The sequence below is a fragment of the Podarcis liolepis genome (assembly GCF_965112155.1).
Source record: "Podarcis liolepis genome assembly, chromosome: 5".
In the NCBI taxonomy this organism is placed as follows: Eukaryota; Metazoa; Chordata; class Lepidosauria; order Squamata; family Lacertidae; genus Podarcis; species Podarcis liolepis.
In genome coordinates, this window is record NC_139556.1 from 19,436,805 (window position 1) to 19,451,304 (window position 14,500).

At 43.0% G+C, this 14,500-nt stretch overlaps 1 long non-coding RNA gene across 1 annotated transcript; it reads right to left on the bottom strand.

The window, feature by feature from the left end:
• Positions 1-280: 280 nt before the first annotated feature.
• Positions 281-12,545, bottom strand: LOC310706734. Its single transcript, XR_014526128.1, has 3 exons — positions 12,464-12,545; positions 2,866-2,979; positions 281-375 (listed from the first exon to the last, which is right to left on the bottom strand). It is a non-coding gene; the product is annotated as an uncharacterized lncRNA (long non-coding RNA).
• Between the last annotated feature and the right edge of the window lie 1,955 nt (positions 12,546-14,500).

Consider the following 14,500-nt stretch of genomic DNA (forward strand, 5'->3'; position numbering starts at 1 on the left):
AAAGGGTGGTGAAGAATTGTTGTCCACAAATCTAGCACACTTGTTTCTGTGTATGGGAAATGATAAAGGCTGCCTTCAGATGTCTTCTAAAGGTTGCACAGTTACTTACTTCCTTGGCTCATGGGTCGCATAACTCTATACCCTCCAACATTTCTCTGATGAAAATAGGGACTTCCTAAGGAAAAGCGGGACATTCTGGGATCAATTCATAAACTGGGATGGCTTCTGTAAATCCGGGACTGTCCTTGAAAAATAGAGACATTAGGAGAATCTGTAGTCTATTTTTTGTCAATCCATTTGGGAAACAATCCAGCGGGTTCTTATTCAGAAAGCATATTACAATGAACAGGAGCTCTTCAGAATTTCCAGACCGTGCTGTGGAAGAATATTGAACGATTCTCACTTTAATGATACAGTTGTTCTTGGAGCTCTAAAAGAAAGTGAACAGTTGACAAATATTGCAGCTTTTAAATTTCATTAGTCTGTCCCATTACTCAGACTGTAATAATAACTGTTGCTTATTCAGACTGTCTCATGCTTTTCCCTTCTTGCCAGTACTCTGTCACTATCTTATTATGGATGTGTGAAGCTGCCTTCTCATTCGCCCATTTAGATGGAAAACAGTACAAGACAAAATTTGGCTCAGATTGCAAGAGGGACATTTTCCCCCACCGTCGTACTAGCTCTATAAATGTGCCCATGTGGAGGCGAAGTAGTCCAATAATTAGAAAGCAGTTAAAAAAATAAGGGGACTGATCTTCCTGTCAATGGCTCTCCAGGATCTTAATCATGCTACTTGAGATTTTTTAAAACAGGAAATGGGTTGAAACTGCCATCTTGTAATGAGGCATCACAAGAGGTGCTTAAGTCATTTTTAGGACACTGCTATGTTATTGATGAAGGTTAAACCACAGAGCCTAGGGCTTGCCGATCAGAAGGTCGGCGGTTCGAATCCCCGTGACGGGGTGAGCTCCCGTTGCTCAGCCCCTGCTCCTGCCAGCCTAGCAGTTCAAAAGCACGTCAAAGTGCAAGTAGATAAATAGGTACCGCTCCGGCGGGAAGGTAAATGGCGTTTCCGTGTGCTGCTCTGGTTCACCAGAAGCGGCTTAGTCATGCTGGCCACATGACCCGGAAGCTGTACACCGGCTCCCTTGGCCAATAAAGCGAGATGAGCGCTGCAACCCCAGAGTCGGTCACGACTGGACCTAATGGTCAGGGGTCCCTTTACCTTTACTATGTTATTTATGAGAATACATTTTGATGTTTTTAGTGATGCATTTTGTTTTCTATTACCTTCCTTTTTGAAAATTGCTCTGGGATCATTTTGGCGAATAGAAATCTATAAATAAATAAATCATGCACTAAGTACAATCGGTGAAATTTTGCAGTGTGGAATTGCAGAAGATCTAGCAAAGCTATATTGGGCTTGTTCACACTTCTGATTGTCCCGTGCCCACAAAGCACAGGTCCGTGTTCCCACGTGTTCTGTGTTTTCCCAGGGAAGACCCGCCCTTTTACCACTTAATCAGAGCGAACTTCAATCTGCAGAGAATCCGCTTGAAGTTTGCTCCGATTCAGCAGCAAAGAGCAGGTTTTCCCAAGGGACATGTGGAAGTGGACCATCTTGGATGGACAGAGGCACCGGGTTCCACCCAACTTTGGGGGAGCCCAGCACATGCGTGACATCACCCGCACGATGTGCACATGTGATGTCACGCGGTGGAAGGAGGCCACAAGGCCTGCCGCAGCCGCAGGGAGCCCTGTCGCAGTCCGCTGAAGACCATGGAATATTGAGGGGACCTGCACCCTTCTTGAAATTTGTTGGGAGTCCTCTGGCCCTCACCCCCCTGATGGCACCCCTGTAGCTGGAAGCCCTGGAAGCCCTTTTTCCGCCTGGCCTGAAGGGGCTCTGATTGACTCCAACTACAAAATCTGAGGCTGCTGAGGAGGCCAGAGACCATCTCTTATTGCAGACCCGGGTGATCAAGCCTGAGCTTCCACAGTCGGCTGCCATGAACTGCCATTGGCAGGATTAACAGCAGCAGATATGTTGCATGCTTATAATAGTATTTTCTTCTCTCGCTGTTTTAAACGTGGCTTCCTTTAGTCATGTTTATTTTGAAATCTTGAAGATAATATTTTAGTTTCCTGTAAATTCTGTCGCTTTGAACGTCTGCTTGACTTTTGTTTTACTCTGGATTGTTTTGTTTGGTGGTTTAATGTAGGTTGTAAACCATTTTAAGATTCCCCCCCCCTTAAACATCTAAAGCTGTATAGCAGTGCAATTTTTAATTTTTTTGAAATGCATTTTGTTATTTCAATTATTTCATTATTTAATAAATTTTATTATTTATTTTTGACAAAGTAATAATCATAAATAAATAAGAATAAAAATGTGCACCCCACCACTGAGACCATTCCATTGTAACTATCCAACCTCCCAAAATTTCAACACCTCTTGCGATGGTTTGACCCCCTTCCGTTTTAACAGTACAAATTCTACAAACACCTTCCATATCTCCTCAAAATCATTTCTCCTGCATATTCCCCATTTTACCTTAATGGCACGTGTTAATTTATCATTAATAGCTATATCCCACACCTCTTTGTTCCATTCTTCCATTTTATATTCTCCTTGCCCCTTCCACTTCCTAACTATTATAATTCGTGCAGCTGTCAATAAATTTGTGAGCAAGTCCTTCATAGCCCGTGAACCTTCCACTCCATCATAAGTTGATAATAATGCTACCTCTGGACTTTCAGTCTGTGATTTCTTTTACCCCCTTAACCCTTTGCCAAAAATATTGTACATATTTTTACAATAATATTTACAATAATAGTGCAATTTTTCTAGAAAAAACTCACCATGAATTATGGCAATGGCGCCCACCTGAGAGGTGCTGGAACTGAGTTCTGGAGAGTTCTGTCTGAAAAAAAGCCCTGATAATGGTGATGATGACGACGACATGTAGACGAGCCCTATGTGGTACATGAGAGGAAATAACATATTCATGTAATGGTGCTTTGAAGCCTCTTCTGTGACCATTCACACTTCTGTGGGAAAGCTTGGTTTAAACTAAGAAGTGAACAGACAATTCAGCCACGCGTCAAAAACATCATCTATTGACATGGCTCACATTTACATACTCACATATCTCTATAAGATTCTTGCCCAAAATCCCCACTCATGCCCCCAAATCTATTAACATTTCTGCTGCTCAAACAGACCATGTTTTGAACGAACAACTTGTATTTTACAACTTCCTTACAAACACAACATACAAATCTTTCGAATCCAGTGTATCTAAATACACATGAGTATTCCCCATGTTACTTTCTTTCTTGCATTAAAAAAACCATTATGAGGAAATTTCATGACTCACGGAAATTCTTTTCTCTCTGAAATTCTCAAATATACACATTTTCAAAAGCTCAAATACTGTGTCAGCGTGAGCAATCACTTCTAGCTTTTTTTTATAGCCCTGCAGCTCATCTTGTAACTGAGCTCATAACTTCTGATCTTCTGAAATGAATATAAGTTTACTGTCAAAGTGTAGCTACATTTATAACTTACTTCCCCTTAACAGCATCATCACCAAAAGACCTTTTATTTAGAATTAAGTGAGGCCTTGTCTCATGTTTCCTGGAAGAGATTCTGGATGTTATAAATCGTGCTGCTTGGGGAAGTTCTGTCAGAATAGTTCGGCTACCGCAAAAAAAGTATAAATGAAAAAATCTTGTGCAGAAATACTGCTTTTCCCGACAGGAAAAAATTAATTTGCTGGCAGTGGGAAATATTTCCTTCTATATATCTTTCACTACAGGCTCACTGCATTCTCTTATATCAGAATCTGAGCTATGAGCCAACATGATTTGGGGACTTTTCTGACAAATTCCAAACTGGTGTTTTCATTGAAGCTGTCAGGGGTTCTGGGGCTTGAATTGGGAACCTCTTTGCCAGAGGCTCCGATCCTCTGCAGCAGGGTTTCCAATGTGGTGCCCTACAAATCATAGCTGTCAACTTACAGCTTTGAAAATAAGGGACCAGCAGCCTTGAAAATAAGGGACCAGCAGCCAAAATAAGGGACCTGCAGCCTCACCTGTTCCAGGCACTCCAGTCTTCCTGTCCTCCTGCAGTCTGGTCAAACTCATGCTGGTAGCTTCGAGAACACTGTCCAACCAACTTTGTAACCAGAGGTTCAACTGACTAGAATCTGAATCACATGCACCACAAGGCCTATGTAGCCTCAACTGAAGATGGCTCCCCGGCCTGGCTTTGCACTGCAAAGTTTGCAGCAGCACATGCAACAAAATGGCGTCCAGCATTCAAAAAAACCCTCAGCTTGCATTAACTAGCCACACGCATGCAAGCTCCACCCCCCAGTCGCTCTTAGACTTCTTATTGGGTGAGCAACACAGCCAAGCAACACAGCTGGAGCCTCCCTCCTCCCTGGCCGGCAAGGAGGGAGGGAGAGGAGCTGCTTCCTTTGAAATTTAAGGGACATCATTTAAGGGACATTTAAGGGATAGCCATCAATAAGGGACAGCAGCGGGACATGGCGCTGGAATAAGGGACTGTCCCTTCAAATAAGGGACACTTGACAGCTATGCTGCAAATGCGGAGGACTCCAATTCCCTTAAGTCCCAGCTAGCATTCTCTTGCTTGCATTCCCCAGCAACTGGTATTCAGAAGGAAACTTCACTTTCACCAACCTAGGCATCGTTTTCTACACTCCTATTACGTCTCTCCCTTACCCATATTTTTTCTAAAGTAAAAAGCCCCAAACGCTGTGACTGTTCCCTGTATGGGTGTTGCTCAAGTCCCTTGATCATTTTGGTTCCTTTTTCTGCATCTTATACAGCTCTGCAATATCTTTTACGAGGTGCGATGGCCAGAACTTGATGCTCATGTGAATTTTAACTTGTAGTAGTATTTTAAGTTTTTGTATGTGTTATGAACTGAGAACAATAAGATCCAAAATGCAGCAGTCTGATTGGTCCTAGAACAATGCAGAAGTATGATTGGTCTGCAGGAGCCACCCAATCCAGCTCCAGGTGGAAGTGAATCCACAACCTGATTGGCCTACAGAAGAATCCTGGAATTAGCCAATCACGTGCAGCCCTTTGTGTATATAATGTATATAAAACAGATATTGTGGGGGAACTTCCATTCCTCCTCACCACTATGAGCAGAATAAATAGCATGAAATCCATTCTCAACTCCGAGTATATTTCAGTATGTTTTAAATTATTGTTGTACTTTTAAAATTAGTGTTGTAATTGTTGTAATTGTGAATCTTGCTTTGTCTTTTTGTGAACTGCTTTGAGGTTGGTTTTTTGTTTACAATCAAGCAGTGTATAAATTTTATGAAGCAAGCAAGCAAGCAAGCAAGCAAGCAAACAAACAAACAAACAAACAAACAAACAAACAAACAAACTGTACACAGTATTGTGGGTTGCACTGTAGATTTGTATAAAAAGCTGGGATTTTGGCAATTTTAGTTTTGATCTCTTTTCTAACAATTTCTTGGGATTGTGGGGCCATGACCGAACCATGGGCTTTTGCTTTGTGCTTAGATGTCAGATAAGTGAGAAACCCCTGGCACCCATCCTGGTCACTTTGATACACGGTCATATGCAGCGCTGGTCGAATCTATCTACTTATCAGCATAATGTTGCCAGAGTTAATGCTTGATTGCAACCACTAGCTGTAATTTGATGTTTCTCAAAGTTATTTTTAAGTGTTTAAACTGTAGGATTAATTTATTGCAAATCACTGTCAGTGCCTGTGGCAGAAAAAAACGCTTTAATAAATGTTAAAAAATAAGAGGATAATAAAAACATATTCAAGGTCTCATAGGATACCCTGGTGGGAGACGTAGGATGCTTTAAAGTATAGATGGGTAACATAAAACGTCTTGTGTATCCTGGGTTTTCTTTTCTTAAGGATGTATGAATTCTCAAAATGGGGTTCTATTAAGACTCAAGCTGTGTACCTCCGATCAGACCATTCAGGTTCATAAATCACTTCTGTGAAGCAAGTGCTTAAATTACTGGATGAGTTTTTCCCCTCTACTACAACAAAATGTCAACTACCTGGGGATATATTTATCTTTATTTGTACATGGATGACACATAGATTCTCAATATCAGAAGGATGGTATATGTGTGTTACTCTGAAACACTCTCTCTATAAATCTCTTACAGCTGTTCCCTATAATTTACTAGAATTGATTATTCTCTCCACTGATTAGCCACTTTCCACCCTTCACATCCTCCGCTGTAAATTGAAGAAGGAGCCGTATTTCAGTGGGAGAAGAGATCATTACAAACCTACAGGGAGATTTATTTATTCACTATAAGTTAGCAGCTCTTTCTGAATTTGGGTTTTCAGTCAATCCCACATATATTTATATTACAGGGAATGTCCAGAATGTGGTCACTGTCGACATTCACATATGAATCCTGATGATCCCAGATGAATTTTTTTAATGCTTGAGAATAGAAATGTGCTTCCTCATTTTTCAAAGATTTGCAAGTGAAAGCTGACAATCCCATTTACATGGCTGTCAGCATTCACTGGTAAATTCTGGATTGTTGTTGTTGTTGTTGTTGTTGTTGTTGTTGTTGTTGTTTTTGTTCTTGTTGTTTGGACACTGAAGGCAGTATGAGAGAGCTATCATTGCTTGTGGTGTGCAAACTCCCATTCGCCCTGCCCCACACCCCTCAAGCAAGTTTTGCAGTTTTATGTTGTGATTTACAAACCTATGAAACCAGTTCGACATTGTCATTGAAATTCTACTCAATATTGATCCAGAGCAGATTCCAATGTATAGTTAGCAGAGTGAAACTTAAAACACTTTGCAGGATTCCCCCCAAAATAAACCAGAGGCATTTCATCCAACAGAACTTTATTGCTACTGAAGGCAAACGAGCATAATAGTCACAAATCCAATACATTCAGGATTGACACCGTCCATAAGAAATCCAGTTGCAGCAGACTTAACTTTAAACTTACAAACTTATAATAAGACTAAACCCTAACACTAAGCATACTGTGTACAGAACACCACACCAGAAGGAAAAGAGAAAGAAAAAGTGAAAAGAGGCTCCTTCTGGCCACTTATTATAGTCAGCATGACTTTGACAGAAGAGATAACAGAACCAGTTTAGACCAGCTGTACTCAGCTTCTCTGAAAGAATAACCCAAACATCACGAACCTTCTGCTTGTTTCTTTCACACAGAGAAGCCTCCAGAACCCTCTTGAACTAAGTAGAATAGGAAATATCTTTACACATCAGAAAAATACTGTATTTACTAAGAAATGCATACTGACAGACATAACCTCCAACATTTCTCCAATGAAAATAGGGACGTGTTATTCCATTATTATTATTATTATTATTATTATTATTATTATTATTACTACTACAGGTAGGTAGCTGTGTTGGTCTGCCGTAGTCAAAACAAAATAAAAAATTTCCTTCCAGTAGCACCTTAGAGACCAACTAAGTTTGTTATTGGTATGAGCTTTTGTGTGCTACTACTACTACTACTATTACTATTGTTCCTCACCCATCTGACTGCGTTGCCCAATAGGGTTGCTATACGTCCAGATTTTACCAGACATTACTGGGATTTCAATGGCAGAAGTGACGTCTGGGGGTCGGTTCTTTGGCAACCTAACTGAAATCTTCCAAAAAGAGAGAGAGAGCTCAACTATTTATTTGTGTCCGTATTTCCACTTCTTGAAATATGACAACCCTACCCTCCAACATTTCTCCGATGAAAATAGGGACGTCCTAAGGAAAAGTAGGACATTCCGGGATCAAATCAGAAACCAGGATGCCTTCTGAAAATCCATGACTTGTCCCTGGAAAAGAGGCACACTTGGAGAATCTGGTTTGACAACAACAGGACAAAAGAAAGAAGCATGTACTCAAGCAAGGGCGGTGCGGGGGGTGCGATCCACCCTGGGTGTCATTCCTGGGGGGGTGACAAAATCCCCCTGGGCCGATCTGCGTGGAGGCATTCGCACCCCTGGCAGGCAGATTTTTGCGATTGGCGCGATCGTTGTTGTGAAAATCTACCCACTGATTGCGCAAATACGCCTGGCGATCAGCCTGGCACCCCCTACCAGGCAGCGCTCGCATTCCCGATGGGTGGTTTTATGTGATTGCCAGTCGGATTTTTGCAATCAGTGGGTGGCGCCGCCTGGCACCCCCGGCGGGCAGTGCTCGCACCCCCGGCTGACATGCAGTGCTGCCAGCAGGGGGGTGAGCACTGCCTGCTGGGCAGCCGGTAGTGCTAGTGTCACCCGTCAACCGTGAACATCCAATCGCGAAAATACGCCCAGTGGCATAGGGACGGCACAGGATGGCATGGCACAGGGTGCGCCACAGTGTCCATAGGGACAGGGAGCACTGCGGTGCCCATAGGGATGGCATGGGACGCCGAGCGCCCTGTTCTATCCCTATGGGTGCTGTGCACCGTGCCCCTCTGGGCTGTTTGCCCACCCCTGGGCACGCCGCCCCAGGTACCCAAGAGGCTTCCTCCGCCACTGATTGCGGCTCTTCAAGAGACTGTTGTGCACCCAAAACAGCTGCATATTCCTTATGCCCCTATTTGCAAAAATACCTCATTATTGCTGCTTGGGAAAAGGAGCATGCAATAGATGTATACGTGAGCTGATGTATGTACATCCTGGGATGGTACCTCTCTTTCCTGCTGCTTATATAACTTTGAAGCCAAGAGATGAATTATGTGAATTGGGGTGAGGTGGGGGAAATCAATAGCTCACATCAACAAGCTGTATTTCTAGACAGATAGCTTAAAGGCCTTTACAACAAATACTGCCTCTCCTCTCCTCTAGTCACAGGGCATATTCATTTCTCTCTCCGACGCACCCCCAGTTCTCTATCAAACATGATATAAGGCTTGTCATGGAGGATTAAAAATAAAAGCCTTTTGAGAAGGGATTCTGTGCATTTTGGAGCCACTGTGAAGCAGACTTAATTAGGAAGGATGACAAACAAGGAGGGCAAAAGACGGAGTTGGCTGGCTTAGCAAGCTCACATGGAAAGGGCTGGGCTCCGTTAGGGCCAATAGTCGCACTTTTAATGACGTTTTAGCACAGGATGTGATCAAAGGTGTTAAAATGTTATTAGGACTTCCAATATACAGACCAGTACCGTACAAAATATGTTCTTTATGGGTTAGTGGACATAATTTGGCGTGGTGATTCACCCTAAGTTCTTGGTCTTCAAAATATAAAGCAGAGCTGCCTAAGGATCTGTAGCAAGCAACTCTGGTTTCCCCCAAACCAGCTCTCGTGTTGAAGATCCACCAGTGGCTCAGACTGCAAACATTTTAAGCCCTTACTATTCTCCAGCACATTCTTCAAGTTCTTTCCTTGCTCCTTATGGGGAGAGATTATTGTGTGGCAGGAGTACCTGTGCTGTGGAACTCCCTGATATTAGAAAGGCACCCTCAATATAGAGAAGCCCGCTGAAAACTTATTTTGTTTCAGCAAGCCTGCCCGGATGTATATTTTAGTTACTTATTTTTGTTTTGTTTTTAATTTTGTGACTTGATTTAGATTTTCTGTGATTTAAAATTGCTTTCCTATTATAACGATGATGCACCATGTGTTGTTTTGATGCTGTTCTCCACTCAGGGAGAGCCCCAGATAAAAAAAAAAAAGGCTTTTGTGTAGCTCGAAGTCTCCTCTGATGGGTTCACTGTCTGTCCTTGTTATGTACTGAAGTTCTCACCCTGGGCCAGCAGGGGGATACTGTAGATAGTTTTCACTCAGGTCCACATATGCAAATAAGGAACTGAAAGCGACGTTCAGTGATTGGATAGTTACAGAAAGTTGTTATTGTTGCTTCATAGCTGAGCTCTATATAAGCAGGTTGGCTGAACCCTTCAGCCCAGTTCTGTTCTGGGCCTGTGAATAAACAAGAGCTGTTTGAAGAATCACTGTGTCGCCTGATATGTTCACCCACAGTTTAACAGTCCTCTCTTGTTTCAGGATTACAAAAGCCCAGAATTAGACAAATTGGATTCATTGTAGATGAAATAAATAATCCCAGGTTGCATTGGGATTGTAAGAACAGACAGTTGTATATAATAGGCCTGGGTGATGTATTGATACATTGTTCAGGACCAGTTTGAGGGCTAGATCGCAAAGGTGTTTTCACCTGGTAGTATATTGTGGGTGGGGCTAGCCAGCTGGCCGGTCCCTTACCTACCTTCTCTGGCTGAGTGGGTGGTTTGCCTTTTCCCTCCCTGTGCCAGACACTAGCGACAGTGGGAGCGGTGTCGGTTTCACCCTGGGGCTGGTGCCAATGCTCCTTCCTTTTCACCATCGCGATGTATTACTATATTGCGATGTTTAGCCAGTAAATCTGCTCCACTTCCCAGTGGGAAGGAGTTGCGGTGGACCGGGTGGCCACCCACTCCCCACCGGGGGCGGGGGACTTTGTCCCCCATTGCCTGGGGGATCCCGGCCACGTCAGAGCCTGGCCAGCCAACCCGCTGGCCGGGGAAGCATGGCCAGGGCCGTTTAAATGGAGCAGCGAGCCAGAAGACTTCCTCTTTGGCTCGCTTCCTCAATCACCCGCCCTCCCTCCCTATTTTGCAGGTTAGGCAATGGCCTTGCTATGGACTTCAGTTGGTCGCCTTGGTTGTCCGAGGGGACTGGTAGGAATTTTTCCACTTGGCAAATTGGCACTGGCCACTTGGTTTTCGCCTACCTCGTAGCAATCGTCACAACTTTGTTAGGGTTGCGGTTATGCATTGTTCGACCTTGTGTGGGGGAGGGGAGGTGTGGCTATCACCTGCCCTTCCATGCTTAAGGGTATTCTGTTAAAGAAACCCAGGGGTGTTGATCTAGTCTGAAGCCCGGCTGGGGGGCTAAGGCCTTGACACGACCCTGACGGGAATGCCAGGGGGAGCTTGAGTTGGTTCACATCGACAGGGCTCCCTCTACCAGTGGCTTACCCTTACTAGACTTCCTGCACAATGGGCAGAAGTCAGATATAGTCAGGTCCAATCAATGCCTAAGCCAATACCGCTCACATTCTGTAATTTCAATAAAGTCGTGGCCAAAATTTTGCCCAATAACATAAACCTAATATCTGTGTCCTTGTGTGAGTTATTTCCAACGAGGGGGTGGCTGCGGGGTCTCAACACGCAATGCATTGTGATGTTGTAAACGTGATATCACCCAGCCCTCTTATGTAATGGTCTGAGGAGTCACCTGGCAGGTCACAAAATGTGGTTAGTGGGTTGCAATAGTCTTCATGGGTCACAAGTTACGTAGGGCAGGATAGCATTCGAGGACACGCCCCCCCTCCCGCAAAAGCAACCACTACAAACCCCAATCCAGGAATTGAAAGCCAAAATAAAGAAGTCAAAACGGCCCCCGCTCAGAGGGTTGCTGCTGACAGCCGTAGCAGAAATGTTGAACAACAGACAAGGCAAGGGTTTGTTCAGCTTTCGACTGAGCAGAGCCTTTCAGTCGCTGATATCCCCTCATCCAGATTCATTCTCCCTCCAGTGCTTCGAGCAAAGCCACAGAAAGCTCCATTGAGGAGATTAAGGCCAAGAGCTCATTCGCTCCCTGTGCCTGGGATATTATCATTCCTGTGCAGGATGGGAAAATACTTTACCTCTGGCCTTTCTGCGCTTGCAACACTCTGGTGTGTGGGTGTCTTTTTTAAAAAAAACACCACAGTCTGGTTATATCTCCGAGTAGCTTCTGACCAGCTTTTCACATCGAGGCTTAGCAAGTGCTTGAAGAGAGAATTTCTGCTGAATGTGTGCCCTCCAACATTTCACAGCTGAATGTAGGGACACTCGTATGGACTTATAAGGTCCCTGTTCCCACTCCAAAAACCACTGCCTGGGTGCTCCCCCCATCATACCACTCCACTGTGCTTTAATGAAAGCTCTTCTCTGCTTCCCAGGCCCTGTTGTAATTTACTCTGGATTCCCTGGCTTTCACTAATTTCCAAAGCTGTTTGTTGTTAGAATAGACCTATTTTTAATTAAGCAACATGGGCTAAAATTGCTTCTGGGGTCCCTCTGTGTTTAGGGGCCCTGGAGCTTAAGCTTCATTAGTTTCATAGTACAGTGGTACCTCAGGTTACATACGCTTCAGGTTACACACTCCGCTAACCCAGAAATTGTGCTCCGGCGGTGCGGCGGCAGCAGGAGGCCCCATTAGCTAAAGTAGTGCTTCAGGTTAAGAACAGTTTCAAGTTAAGAGCGGACCTCCGGAACGAATTAAGTACTTAACCCAAGGTCCTGAATCCTTTCCACCAACATTGAACTTCTATAGACTTGGAGGAGTACCCTTACAAAATAAAATAAAATAAAAATCTGCAGCTGACCCAATGCTCCATACCTAGTGAGCATGCTCAGTTCTCATTGGATTTTGGAGGGAGGTTCTCCTACCTTTAGGGTTCACCTAAGCCTGTTTATACCTCTCTCTCTTGTGGCTTTTGGCTACAGAGAGATTGACGCTTGCTTCTGAGCTATGCATGCAGAGAGAATGATAACGCCAAATGGAACCTTCAGGTTCAGTGACTAGCATGGTAACAATGGGAGAGGAATGGTAACAATGTTCTGCTTGAGGGTTTCTTGGAGGCATCTAGTTGGCCATTGTTGGCAAGAAGATGCTGGACTCAGTAGACTTTTGAAGGGCTCTTCCTATGTTCTTATAACAAAATATGAAAGGATTTTTTTTAAGCCTGCAATGATGACTTTACATAAATTAAACATGGACTATGCAGATAAATATAACTGAACCTCGCACGCTTATAAATTACGTTAGAATTCAGTCTCATCCATCTCTTACAAAATGCTTTGGCAGAATCAGCGTAAGAAAAAAAAAAGTCAACTTTTTCCAAAGCGAGTAAGCATTTGAGGTCAACGAGAACATTTGGTAGTTCTCAAAGAACAACAGTTTCATTGTCCGTATTACCAGCTTTCCCCAGATCCTGAATTTTTTGTCAGTAGTAATAATAATAATAATAATAATAATATATTACTTATACCCCACCCAACTTGTAATACTGAACTTTGGTGTTATTCTTTGAAGGAGAACTACTTAAAAATGATTTACAGATGGTATTTAACTCCGAGCAGACTTGCTAAGATCTATAAGACTGAAACAGATAAGTGTTGGAGATGCAAGGAGGTTGATGGAACATTCTTTCATATGTGGTGGACGTGTTAAAAGGTAAAAGAGTATTGGGAAATAATTCATAATGAAATTTTTAAAAAAGTTTAAAAGTACTTTCCCCCCCAAAATGTTGGGGATAATTCAGATGGAAATTCCCAGGTGTCAAAAAAGGCTATTTATGTACTGCGGCCCAGGTTTAGTTAGCCCCAAAATGGAAAACGAGTGAGGTCCCAACTAAAGAAGAATGGCAACTTAAGCTGATGGAATATGTGCAGCTTGTGGACTTAACATATAGAAGAAGATAACAAGAAGAACATACCTTTAGGAAAGATTGGAAAATGTTTATTGAATATACGGGGGTGGGAATTGTGTACAATTGAAAACGTTGGCAGCTTTAAGATAAATTCAACAGTGTAAATAAGTTTTGATGGATGTAATGATGGAATACTGAAAGGTTTAGTTTATGTAAAATATGCAAGGATTTATGACATGCAAAATGAACCATGGAAAGAGAAGAAGGGAAGTCATGGATATTTTAAGGATGTTTAAATGAGTATTCTAAATTGTAAAACAGAAAATTTAATAAAAGTGTATACATAAACACACACACACACACACACACACACGAAGTTCCTGGGATGCTGTTTTGTCTGGACTGGTCTCCTATGGAAGGCACTGAGGCCTTTAAGGCATTGTGCAAAATTTGAGTTTATTAGCAAGCATACAGGTTGAGCATAGGAGGAAGGCAGACAGCTTAAACAATACAACAGCCAATCCGTTGCATCACAAATGATCTGCCAGAGATGCAGCCCCACAAAAGTATATTCCAGGGCTCAACGTTATCTCTTCCTTTCTCTGTTTCCCAACTGACTGGTACTCCAGTTGCATTGGACTCTAACTCTCATCATCTGCAACAGGCATGTAAATAGTCATGAACGATGGGCATTGTAGTCCAACAGCATCTGAAAGACCACAGGTCGTCCGTCCCCGTCCCACCCCCTGCCGTATATCAAACTCACAGTAATCATTCTAACCACTGACATCTGATAGCAAACAATAGAATAGATACGAGCATCTTAGGACTGGTTGTCTGAAGGCAAGCAAGTTATGCTGGAAGAAGTAGACACAGCAACTCTGATGAGCAAGTAAAATCCTCAGTGATTCATTGGACAATAGATATTGGTCATAATATAGACATGGAAGCATGGGAACGATTGTGGAATATGGATATCAGATTTACAGCATGTTATGGTCTAAGAGAAAATAATATGAAAATGATATATCAGTGGTATCTAACACTGACTAAA